The sequence below is a fragment of the Neoarius graeffei genome, chromosome 10 (assembly GCF_027579695.1).
Source record: "Neoarius graeffei isolate fNeoGra1 chromosome 10, fNeoGra1.pri, whole genome shotgun sequence".
NCBI classification, from domain to species: domain Eukaryota; kingdom Metazoa; phylum Chordata; class Actinopteri; order Siluriformes; family Ariidae; genus Neoarius; species Neoarius graeffei.
In genome coordinates this window covers 16,638,703-16,652,143 of record NC_083578.1, presented here as the reverse complement: position 1 = coordinate 16,652,143, position 13,441 = coordinate 16,638,703, and the positions used below count along the sequence as shown (strand labels likewise).

The window sequence follows — 13,441 nt, the reverse complement described above, 5'->3', positions numbered from 1 at the left end:
GTATACAGGTTAATCAGGGTTAGTATATATGAGAGTTTTTTTCTTTGTTGTTTGTTTTTTGTTTTGTTTTAAACGGGGTAAAGCCTTTACAAAAAACAAACAACAAAGAAAAAAACTCTCATATATACTAACCCTGATTAACCTGTATACCCTGTACGCCCCCACATTTTGTATGCTGCTGAATCTGTCCTTTTTTCAGTAGCTTTGTATAAACAATAACCGCTAAATGTAATGCAATGTTATGTAAGGTGATCGCCTCGGCATTCTCATTGTGAAAAGTAAGTCACATGTACATGGACTGGCATTTAATGTTGTATTTGTTCCTTTCTATTTGTTTTTTGTCTGTTCATATTCTTTTTGGGGGAGTAAAGTCAGTTTAAAAATGCCGTTAAATGCATAGGCCAATAGGCCAAGTTTAATGACCTTGAGGTTATCAGAGGTCATTTTACAAATGAAAAATGAATTCAGCACCTAAACATTTAACAAACAAGGCCATTTGCTAACTTCATTAATCATTTTAGTACATTTCATTCCTTAGAAAGCTGAGAAACTGGGTTCAGCTGAGACGTTTACAGGCCCAAAGTTCAATGACCTCTAGAGGTCAACAGAGGTCAGATAGAGCTCGGCATATTGCAGATTTGAATTCGGCACACCCAAATTGACAAAATAAGACTGTTTGCCGACTTTGTCTCAAAAATGCCTTTAACTCCTTAAATAAGAACTTTTTTGAATTTTGGTACCAGTCTATCACACCTACGGTCAATTTAGTCACCAGTTAACCTAACCTGCATGTCTTTGGACAGTGGGGGAAACCGGAGCACCTGGAGGAAACCCACGCAGACAACATGCAAACTCCGCACAGAAAGGCCCTCGTCGGCCACAGGGCTCGAACCTGGACCTTCTTGCTGTGTGGCGACAGCACTAACCACTACACCACCGTGCCGCCCGTGGCTAGACGTTTTGACTTGAAAATAGACAAATAAACTCATCTCATCTCATTATCTCTAGCCGCTTTATCCTTCTACAGGGTCGCAGGCAAGCTGGAGCCTATCCCAGCTGACTACGGGCAAAAGGCGGGGTACACCCTGGACAAGTCGCCAGGTCATCACAGGGCTGACACACAGACATAGACAACCATTCACACTCACATTCACACCTACGGTCAATTTAGAGTCACCAGTTAACCTAACCTGCATGTCTTTAGACTGTGGGGGAAACCGGAGCACCCGGAGGAAACCCACGCCGACAACATGCAAACTCCGCACAGAAAGGCCCTCGTCGGCCACAGGGCTCGAACCCGGACCTTCTTGCTGTGTGGCGACAGCACTAACCACTACACCACCGTGCCGCCCGTGGCTAGATGTTTTGACTTGAAAATAGACAAATAAACTTCCTAAGATTTTTATTTTTTGCAGTGTAAGGCAAGGCAAATTTATTTGTATAGCGCATTTCATACACACAGGCAATTCAATGTGCTTCACAAAAAATTAAAGCATAAGAACAGTAACAAAGAATTAAAGTAAAAGTAAAATCATTAAAATCCAAGATTAAAAAGAAATTAAAATAAAGTAAAATCATTAAAATCAAAATTAAAAGAAATTATATTAAAGGAAATTAATTACACTTTAGGTAGAAATTAATCAAGTGAAAGCGTCTGAAAACAGCTTTGTCTTGAGCCTGGATTTAAAACTAACAACAGTAGGAGCATTTTTGATATCATCTGGAAGTTGGTTCCAAAGCTTAGCAGCATAGCAACTAAAGGCTGCTTCACCACACTTCGTTTTGACAGCTGGTATTACTAGCAAGTTTTTCTCTTGTGATCTTAGAGACCTAGTTGGTGCATATAATTGAAACATATCCAGTAGGTAGCTGGGTCCCATCCCATTTAATGTTTTAAATAGAAGAAGTAATGCTTTAAAGTCAATTCTATAGCTCACTGGGAGCCAGTGCAGAGACCTTAGGATTGGAGTGATATGGACTACCCTTTTTGTTCTTGTAAGAACCCTTGCTGCTGCATTTTGGATTAGCTGAAGCTCTTTGATGGTCTTTTTTGGAAGACCTGTGAAAAGGCTATTGCAGTAATCAACCCTACTGGAGATGAAAGCATGAATAAGTTTTTCTAGATCATGTTTTGACATGAGACCCCTGAGCAGGGGCGCCGCCAGAAATTCTGGGCCCCATGAAAGATTAGAATTTTGGGCCCCCCAACTTTGCCCACCCTCGTCACAATTGCACTATTGTCATTATTTGACTTTTGATAGCCCATGGACCTTGAGTTTTTGACTTTGTTATTACATTTTATGTATTAACCTACCAGGGACTAGATGAAAACTGGTCAGTGACTAATTCTGGTGCATTTACAATCTCATCTCATCTCATTATCTCTAGCCGCTTTATCCTTCTACAGGGTCGCAGGCAAGCTGGAGCCTATCCCAGCTGACTACGGGCGAAAGGCGGGGTACACCCTGGACAAGTCGCCAGGTCATCACAGGGCTGACACATAGACACAGACAACCATTCACACTCACATTCACACCTACGGTCAATTTAGAGTCACCAGTTAACCTAACCTGCATGTCTTTGGACTGTGGGGGAAACCGGAGCACCCGGAGGAAACCCACGCGGACACGGGGAGAACATGCAAACTCCACACAGAAAGGCCCTCGCCGGCCCCGGGGCTCGAACCCAGGACCTTCTTGCTGTGAGGCGACAGCGCTAACCACTACACCACCGTGCCGCCGCATTTACAATCACAAATGAAAATTCAAGATTTTGCCACATGCCTTCTTGTGCTAGGACAATTGGTAGTGAAATGTGCAATGTGACTGGTGTGATGTGATGTGACTGGTGTAATGTGACTGAAACACTTGACTGGTGTCCGTTATTAGCAACACTTTAATCTAGCAAACTGTATATGGCGCTCGCTCATTAAAAACTTCAGTCATAAAGCATTTATGGGTTGTATTGCTGCTTACCTCCTTCTCCAAAGGGGGGTTCAGTGGTTTGGTAGGGCGGAGGTCCCCCTGAGGCTGAATTTGTGCATATTTAGGGCACCCCATTAGTTATGAAACTGGTTATTAGCACTAGTTATTAGCACCAGCATAACGTAATATTTCATCTTGTTTATCACACAAGTCAGTTCAGTTATTAAAATGGAAAAAAATGTCACTGTACAAACTGTAAAAGTGTTCTCCTGATAGGCTAATCCAACCACGTTCATACTGTTCATTTACCATTTGCTAATATTTTGAACACACATGTGAGCGATAGCTACCTTTCTTTGGGAAAAACTGAGTGACCAGTTGCCTGCCTCTCCGGCCCCTCTCAGCTGCCTTTCTTTACGTTTTTGACAGCCACTCTTCATATTTAGCGATCATAGACTGTATGCAGGGTGGCACGGTGGTGTAGTGGTTAGCGCTGTCGCCTCACAGCAAGAAGGTCCTGGGTTTGAGCCCCGGGGCCGGCAAGGGCCTTTCTGTGTGGAGTTTGCATGTTCTCCCCGTGTCCGCGTGGGTTTCCTCCACGTGGGTTTCCTCCGGGTGCTCCGGTTTCCCCCACAGTCCAAAGACATGCAGGTTAGGTTAACTGGTGACTCTAAATTGACCGTAGGTGTGAGTGTGAATGGTTGTCTGTGTCTATGTGTCAGCCCTGTGATGACCTGGCGACTTGTCCAGGGTGTACCCTGCCTTTCGCCCGTAGTCAGCTGGGATAGGCTCCAGCTTGCCTGCGACCCTGTAGAAGGATAAAGCGGCTAGAGATAATGAGATGAGATGAGACTGTACGCAGGGCGGCACGGTGGTGTAGTGGGGGCGGCACGGTGGTGTAGTGGTTAGCGCTGTTGCCTCACAGCAAGAAGGTCCTGGGTTCGAGCCCAGTAGTCAGCTGGGATAGGCTCCAGCTTGCTTGTGACCCTGTAGAAGGATAAAGCGGCTAGAGATAATGAGATGAGATGAGATGAGACTGTACGCACTCCACTGCTGGCTGGCTGGCTGCTGCACCGCGACACAACAGCAAGTAGCGTTGCACTGATCAGCACACAGATTTAACGCATCGCGCTTCTACCAGAACTGGACCGTACCATTTTGCAAAAGGGGGAGGGTTAAATGACAATATGTTGAAGAACTCAAGAAATAAACAACCTTGTTCAATTAGCTCATTTTACCAGATGGAATATTGCATTGTTGTTATTTCAAAAGTCTTATTAAAATCATTAAAAGCATATTATCAGCCCCTTAAAGGGTCCTATGGCAGTGCTGGGCCCCTAGAATTGTTCTAACCTTCCCCCCCCCCGGCAGCGCCCATGCCCCTGAGTTTAGATAAGCGGCTAATGGATGGATGGATGGATGGATGCAATGCCACATTTCCTGAACAGCAGGTGGCGCACCAAGTCACGCGCTGCTTCCAGGTCAGTTCATTGCCAAAAAAAAAAAAAAAACCCTCAATATTTCCCGTTCTCTCTCTATCCCACCCACGCTTCTTGTGCCCGTCCTCTGGGTTTATTTTGATAGATACACGTGGCATGAGAAGCCGGGGGTGTTTACCGGGGGGTGTTTACTGATGCCGCCGCCACACTGCAGTCATCTCAGGCCGAGAGCTCGCGCTCACACCACAGCGGAGGTGTGCACTGTGCAGTCACGCGCTGAATAAACGCTGAAAAGCAAGCGCGAGCGCCTGTGGCAGGTTCGCGTTTACCAAAAACCAGAGACCGGAAGCGCTTCAGAGTTTCACGCTGGTATTTTCTGTGCAGCGAGCCTTCGCTATCCACACTTTCTGCTTTATTTCTAGGAACTTTTGTTCATTTCTGCTTTATTTCTGGTAGTTTTTGTTCATTTTGGGAGTCTGACACGAGGCGCGCGAGGAAAGTCACGCGCAGGTGTCAGCGTTTTTGTAACGGCTGATTTTTATTTTACCTCAGAGGCGGCGCGCAGTGCGTGTGGGGGTTTTCGGTAAGTTTTTCTGAAGTGTTTAACTCCTTTTAGCTAATTAATTTCCATCCTGGAAGCTAAATAACTTTTTTTGTTTGTTTGTTTTTGTTGTTTATAACAAAAATAACTTGAATCAGCCCTTTAAACTTTTCCTCTTCTTCTTTAAAGCTGACTAAAACCTTAACCAAACTGTGAGGTCCTGTTTTAGCTGATTATACACTTTAAAAAAAAATATTATTATTATTATTATTATTAAAAAAAAAAACTTTTGTCATTTATTAACCTGCTCCTAAGCTGAAGTCTGGTCTGGGTAGCTTTCACAAATTGGCTTGTTGCTATATATATATATATATATATATATATATATATATATATATATATATAATTTTTTTTTTTTTTTCCTCAAGAAGAATTTTCTAGAACTTTTTTTTTTTTAAAAGGCTATAGCTTACCCTGTAGATCACCTACAGCATCTCAGACCTGGAGAAACCCACAGAGAACTACTGAAGGTCTGGTTGTGTTTGGGGTTTTTCGGTAAGTTTTTCTGAAATGTTTAACTCCTTAGCTAATTAATTTCCATCCTGGAAGCTAAATAACACTTTTTTTTTTTTTTTTGTTCTTGTTTATAACAAAAATAACTGTCACATTTGAATCAGCCCTTTAAACTTTTCCTCTTCTTTAAAGCTGACTAAAACCTTAACCAAACTGTGAGGTCCTGTTTTAGCTGATTATACACTTTTTTTTTTTTTTTTTAATATATATATATTTTTTTAACTTTTGTCACTTATTAACCTGCTCCTAAGCTTAAGTCTGGTCTGGGCAGCTTTCACAACTTGGCTTGTTGCTAATTTTTTTTTTTTTTTTTTCCTCAAGAAGAATTTTCTAGAACTTTTTTTTTTTTAAGGCTATAGCTTACCCTGTAGATCACCTACAGCATCTCAGACCCGGAGAAACCCACAGAAAACTACTGAAGGTCTGGTTGTGTTTGGAATACACTATATTTCCATCCTCTGTGGGTTTTTTTTTTTCCACCTCTCTGTTTGCTTTCTTAACTTGTAGGTTATAAAACTGTTGGATTTTGGTTGTGAATTCAGTCTTGCATGCTGTCAAGCAAAGATGCCTTTAAAAAAAAACTACTACTGCAAAGACCAGTAACCTGGAATAAATGAGACAGCTTGGTTTAAAAAAAAAAAAAAAGTCCAGTACTCGTTGTGTACAATTAGTGCAGTTTTGAAGAAAATGAGCTGAAAGTTTTCCTGAGCATCTTGCAGAGCCAGCCTCAGTTCTTCTGGAGGTTTTGACTCGCGCTTGCGTCTTGTTTGTGCAGCAAAGCCTTCATTATTATTATTTTTTTTAAAGTTTTTATTTCTTTCCCTTGTCTGAAGTGTGTATTGCATAACAACATACTGCTTTCTTACAAACGTTTTTCTGTAGTATTTAATTTTGTGCTGGAAATCTAAATTATTTCTATACAGACGAGTCAGGGCGGCACGGTGGTGTAGTGGTTAGCGTTGTCGCCTCACAGCAAGAAGGTCCGGGTTCGAGCCCCGGGGCCGGCGAGGGCCTTTCTGTGCGGAGTTTGCATGTTCTCCCCGTGTCCGCGTGGGTTTCCTCCGGGTGCTCTGGTTTCCCCCACAGTCCAAAGACATGCAGGTTAGGTTAACTGGTGACTCTAAATTGACCGTAGGTGTGAATGTGAGTGTGAATGGTTGTGTGTCTATGTGTCAGCCCTGTGATGACCTGGCGACTTGTCTAGGGTGTACCCCGCCTTTCGCCCGTAGTCAGCTGGGATAGGCTCCAGCTTACCTGTGACCCTGTAGAACAGGATAAAGCGGCTAGAGATAATGAGATGAGAGACAGACGAGTCATAAGTCTTGTGATGCATTTATCACTAATGTAGCTAGCTTGGCATAGCTACATTTTGTCAAAATACAACCCAACTTAAAGACTTGTTCGTTACTGAAGTTTGCATGTTCTGTCCATGTCTGCGTGGGTTTCCTCCGGGTACTCCAGTTTCTCCCACTGTCCAAAGACATGGGGTTAGATTAATTGACTACTCTAAATTGCTCATGGAGTGAATATCTGAGAATGAGTAGTATGGCAGCTGCCAGCAGCGCCTTTGTACGCCTTTGACTCGGCCATGTTGAGTTCTATTCAGCTGTAAGAGAGGATGATTCCAGCGCTGTTGAACTCACGGAAATGTTGCTATACGAGTGCATTATTAGTATCAGTAAGTCTCTAACCAACCCCACCCATCCTCCCCTATACAGCAATATAGCTCTTGTTTATCTTTGTCGAATTTGTCTCCATGTGTTCTGTTACATCTCTTTAACATATTAGTAGTATTGTCCAGCCTTTGATATTGTTGTTAATGTTACGTCAGTGCTTCTGTTGTACGTCATGTGTATGTATTGATTTGTTTCATTCTGTCCTTCTTACTTTGTATTTGTTTGTATTTGTTAGCAAATAAATAAAAAAAAAAATCAGTAAGTCTCTAACAAAGTTTGTACTATATTTCGAATTTGTATAATTTCAAGACATTGTCCTTATTTTGGCATAAAATTATTTCAACATGGTATGTTATAAACTACATAACTCTAGTGACTAGTAGCACTTAGCTAAGTATCTACTGTAGGTAGTATATTTCAAATCGTGTGTTTTTTTTTTTTTTTTTTTTCCTTCAAGATATTGTTATTTGTCAAATATGCTCAGCGGCCACTTTAATAGGACCTTGTTCTTGATTCTAAGATTCCTGTTCTTGGCTGGCAGGAGTGGAGCCCAGTGCAGTCTTCTGCCGTTGCATGCTGAGATGCTTTTCTGCTCACCACGGTTGTAAAGAGTGACTGAGTTACTATATCCTTCCTGGGCAATATGGTGGTGTAATGGTTAGCACTGTCGCCTCACAGCAAGAAGGTTCTGGGTTCGAGCCCAGTGGCTAACAGGGGCCTTTCTGCGTGGAGCTTGCATGTTCTCCCTGTGTCTGTTACCCCTTTTCCATCAAATCAGTTCCAGGGCTGGTTCGGGGCCGGTGCTGATTCACAACTCGTTCAACTCGCGAGCCAGCTGAGAACCAGTTTGCTTTTCCATAGCTCACGGTGCTAAAGGAAGCCACGTCATTACGTCGCTGCATATGTCATTACGTCGCTACGTTTGTGTAAACCTTGGTGCAAATATCGAAGCAAAAACAACACGGAAGAAGCAGCAGCAGCAATAATAATAATGGATGACTTCGCGTTTGTACAGCTGCTGCTTCTTGTCGCTTAAAAATGGCGATCTTTCGCGGTCTTATTGTTGTTGGTCTTAACAACCCCCCCCCCCCCGCTGACATAAGCGGTTCTTTCCTCTGGCCCAGCAGAGAGTTGGTGTTAGCCTGGAACCGGTTTTTCTGGCCCCAGAGCCAGTTCTTTGTCAGTGGAAACAGAAAACCCAGTTCCAAACTAAGCACTGGCCCCGAACCAGCCCTGGAACTGCTTTGGTGGAAAAGGGGCATGTGTGGGTTTCCTCTGGGTGCTCTGGTTTCCCCCCACAGTTCAAAGACATGCAGGTTAGGCTAATTGGTGGCGCTAAATTGACCATAGGTGTGAATGGTGGTTTGTCTCTGTGTCAGCCCTGCGATGATCTGGTGACTTGTCCAGGGTGTACCCCGCCTCTCGCCCATAGTCAGCTGGGATAGGCTCCAGCTTGCCTGTGGTCCTGCACAGGATAAGTGGTTACAGATGATGGATGGATGGATGGATGGATGGATATATCCTTCCTGGTAGCTCAAACCAATCTGTTGTGGGTTTCCGAAAAGCCTCTTAATGCTAAGAGCATCTTAACTAGGAGAGTGTGTTCACTGTGCTGCTCGCTCAACCATTTAACGATGATCTTTGTGCCACAATGCTTTTGGGGAACTTGGCACTGACCATTTTCCTCTGACCTCTTTCATCAACAAAGTGTTTCCACCCATGGAACTGTGTCTCACTCAGTGTTTTTTGTTTTTCACACCATTCTGTGCAAAGACATGCGTGTGAGTGAGAGCCCCAGGAGATCAGCAGTTTCTGAAATACTCAAACCAGTCCATCTGGCGCAAACCAACACCCATGCCACAGTGAAAGAAAGTCACACTTTGGGATCACAAATTTTCCCATTCTGATGTTTGAAGTGAGCATTAACTGAAGCTCTTGATTTGTATTTGTATGACTTTATGTATTGTGCTGCTGTCAAGGGATCGGCTGATTTTAGAAAACAGCAGGTGGATGGGTGTGCCTAATAAAGTGGCCAGTAAGTGTATATTACTAAGTATCCCTACAGGTACCATCAGACGGAGTTGAAATGGTGTACTATATTGAAATACCACCATAAAACTTCAATTTTTTGGCCTAGGAACATTTGTAAAGCTTTACACTCTTTAATTTGAGGATGGAGGATTCGTGTTAATTGGAGATGCTACGATGATGGTTAGCTTAATTGGTATCTAATTAGTCACAGCATTTCAGTGACATCTCAGTTTGTATTGTCCTGTTCTCTGCGATAGCCAAACCTATCAAAAGACAGCGTAACAACTGATTCATCTATCACTATTGTTAGCTACCTTGACATAGCTAAATTTGTCTGGGTGCAACATAACAAAAATTTGTGTTTTGCTAACATTAGCTAGCTAATAAAACCGGTTTGGAAGATGAACATTTCTGGTTAACTGCATCAGACCTCTTCTAATTTGCATATCAACTGTGATGGTTTCAAATACCTGAGCCTATTTTGTGACATCACAAATTGAGCTTATTGTTTTTACAGAAGTGCTGAGAGAGGTTTTTGTTTGTTTATTAAAGATGGAAATATGTGAGTCACACACGACTCCAATACTAATCTATATAACCGTAATGAATCCTTTAATCATGCCTATATCGGATTACAGCCCATACATGATGTTCATGCATTATACCACATCCTTTAATACCATGAGGTTGTATTGAGGCTATACAATGTAATATGTCCCAAAACCAAAGTGCAGTTTTATTATTGTAACAACACTTTTGTCTTTTGGTCTTGTTCTGTTGTATAGTACATATAGCAGCACACAAACTCCTGCTCCGAGTTCACATCTTTGGCTGCCCGCAGCTGAAAACAAATCTGTGATGACTGTGCAGTACGTTTTAACCAGGCATGAAAAAACACTGGAACTTGCTGAATCCTCCCAGCTCATTACCTTCCCTTTGTCTGCCTCTCTCTCTCGCTCTCTGGCACACCTCATCTCCTCTCCTGTCGGGGTGTGTATATTTAGATGGATCCAGACTGCTGAATGGGCATGAGGCAGAGGATCCATAAACACACCACTAGGTCATTGTACTGGCATTCAGCTTTATAATAACAGAGCCGCAGAAAAGAAAAGAAAGCACAAAATGCTGGTGAACTGCCTGTTTCTCTGGTGGAGAGGTTCGGTTCTTGGCACAAATCGCTGCCGCTAACCTTCAGAAGCAAGGTCCTAGTTCATTATTTTTAAGTTCTGCAAGAAACGGTACCACCCAAGTGAAGCTGGTTCTTGCTTGAAGCAGTTTAGTTTTTTTTTTTTCCTCTTTCCCAAAGCGCATGTTTCTTCCATAGTAAACTTCACCAATCCTGTAATTTCAGTGTTTAGTTTATATAGTTGTATCTATGTTTATAGATCTACAGCCGGCCTTGTACATCTGTAGTTGAAGCTCCACCCCTGCATCTCTCTGAAAGCGTCTACTTGAATCACAGCTCTCAAAATGCTAGCGAAGATACTGAGATTTCAGTTGTGGTTGTGATTTGGAAACGTAGTCAGTGAGGTGTATTTTGTAAGTTACGGGTGGACAGTTCAAGCAAGTTTTGTGCCTGTGCCATTTAGTGTTTTGTTATTTATAATCGGACCACCCGCTGCAACTATACACATTGCCCAAGTCACATGTGGCTGACGGTAGAATGGTATTGATTAAGTGGGTTAATTAGATGAAAGTCCCAGAATTGGGCAATCTTTTCAGAATCGGGAATATGAAGGTATGTGGAAATGCAAATCTGGGGAAAATAAAGTGTCGTGCCAAGCCTGATGGGTTATCTGATAAATTTGATTGTCTGCTTCTGTCGGGACACAAAATTGACTTGTAATCTTCAACACCATAGACTTGTGATATATTCGGGATTTTATTTGCTGAAGATCATTTAAAATCCCTGTTGAAGGTTTACAAATGTGGGTTTTTTTTTTTTTTTTTTTTTTGCATTGAAGTTAAATTTAAGTAAGACGAGACTCTAACCCCACAGCATTTGTTCATTTAGGTTTCAGTTGCAGGGTGTCATGGGTTTGTAGCACGTTTGGAGCTGTTTTTCAGACAGGAAGCCGCACAGTGATACGATCTGGTGTGGACGAGTGGATGATGAAAGACTCTCTTCTCTCATCCTCTGTGCCTTTGATATCAGGCTATGGCTCATTTATTCTTTCAGCGCCTGTTTGACCTTTGGCTTGGCTGTGCTTTGAAATGTCTGAGTAGGCCTTTTTTCAGATTTATGTGGTGTGTGTACATAAGTGTCCATGGGTTTGTATGACACTGATTTGTTTCTTGTTCTAGGTTAAATTTGTGTGTGTGTGTAACCTTGCTTTTATCTCATGGTTGATGCTATAATTGAGATCGGTGTGTTTAAACCTTGCTGTTTGGTAGGTGTGTGTGTATATGATGTATATTCACTAATGGGACTGCATTTGTTTGATGGTGAGATCTTAACAGGAATCACACCATTTTCCCTATAACCTAACTGTATTTGCTTCAGTGGTTTGAGTGCTTAAAGTGCATATCCTGGACCAAATTCGCTTTTTTTTTTTTAATATGAAAGAATGTCCCTTTACACACTCATCCAGAAGGGTAATTTTGCACAAGGCCATCTGTCTACAGCAGAAAAAAATAAAATAACAAAACGCGTCTGGAAAAATCCCAAGGGAGTCTGGAGCCAGATTCGTGACGTCACCTGCAGAAGCGCCAGCAGGCTGCGAGAGCTTGCACGGTTTCAGTGCACAGCCTATGTAGACCAAGTTTATCAGCTAGCGATTTTGCATTGAAATATGGAATTGTCACCTGAGCGCAATGTTACTTCACCTTTGGATGAAGAATGTAATGTTGCTACACCCTCCTACGATATCTGTTAACCATTTTAATAATTACATGATAACATTGAAGAAATTTGCAGAAAACCACCAGGTCGTTTTCTCATAAACAAGCCAACGCTGACGTAGGATTCAGAGGGAGGCGTCCTGCATGTGACGTCACGAAAATCAATGTTTCCCGGGAAATCCAAATCTCATCTCATTATCTCTAGCCGCTTTATCCTTCTACAGGGTCGCAGGCAAGCTGGAGCCTATCCCAGCTGACTACGGGCGAAAGGCGGGGTACACCCTGGACAAGTCGCCAGGTCATCACAGGGCTGACACATAGACACAGACAACCATTCACACTCACATTCACACCTACGGTCAATTTAGAGTCACCAGTTAACCTAACCTGCATGTCTTTGGACTGTGGGGGAAACCGGAGCACCCGGAGGAAACCCACGCGGACACGGGGAGAACATGCAAACTCCACACAGAAAGGCCCTCGCCGGACCCGGGGTTCGAACCCAGGACCTTCTTGCTGTGAGGCGACAGCGCTAACCACTACACCACTGTGCCGCCGGAAATCCAAATGTCAAGTTTTTTCAGAGGCGGACCAATTCACCTCAAATGGCTTGATTTCAGCTGAATTTTTCTGGTCTTGCGCAAGGTAAAAAAAAAAAAAATTCGCAAAATGTGACAGATATTTGACCAAAGTTTAATATAAAATAGGAGAATTACACTGATCTTGCTCCTGAATTTACCCATGATATGCACTTTTTTTAATGTTCATTAGGGTAGCAACCTACTTGCTGTCCCATGAACCAGACTTTCCAGTAGGGGGGCAGGTCCTTCAGTGCCATTGTTCCCGAACTCTGGAGTTCTCTTCCTTTGACTGACTGCTCTTCTTTTTCTACTTTCAGATCTCAGACTTATTTCTTCCATGAACATTTCTCTCTCTTTCTTATTGCTTAGTCCCCCCCCCCCCCCCCTCTGTAAAGTGACCTTGGGATGGTGAAATGTGCTATAGAATTTTAACTTGTTAGTATTATTTTGCACTTGAATTGCAAGGCTTTGAAATCTTTTCTGTAAATATCTGCTTCAACCATTTCACAACCTTGCTCAGGTGCATTATGAGATGGTGTAACTTGCTGTAATTTCTCCAAACTAGCTGTTAACGCTTGCATTCTGAACGCGCATTTATACCACTTACTTAAAAACGAGGTAGCTTAATGGTTTTGTTTGACGTAAGCCTAAACCAGCCCTCTGTTTCCTGTCTGAATTTTTCCGTAAAGTTTGTTGTTGATCATATATGGACAGTGAAATACATCACTTTTATTCGGCCTGCAGTCAGATAAGTGGTTTTAAATATTGGCAAGACAGTGTGCCTTTTTTTTAACCACATCACTGTTGAATTATTTATTCTGATTAATCAAGTTTA

At 42.5% G+C, this 13,441-nt stretch overlaps 1 protein-coding gene across 3 annotated transcripts in view; it reads left to right on the top strand.

Annotated features, from left to right (window-relative positions):
* The first annotated feature begins 4,498 nt into the window (after nt 1-4,498).
* The window catches only part of pdlim2 (PDZ and LIM domain 2 (mystique)), a 97,572-nt gene continuing 88,629 nt past the window's right edge, over nt 4,499-13,441 (top strand). For 2 of the 3 annotated variants that reach the window (XM_060931363.1, XM_060931362.1), the window contains exon 1: nt 4,499-4,946. The gene's annotated coding sequence lies outside the window, so the exon portion shown is untranslated. Of the gene's footprint in view, nt 4,947-5,394; nt 5,460-13,441 lie in introns of those variants that run through there. The other variant, XM_060931364.1, reaches the window with a different exon arrangement.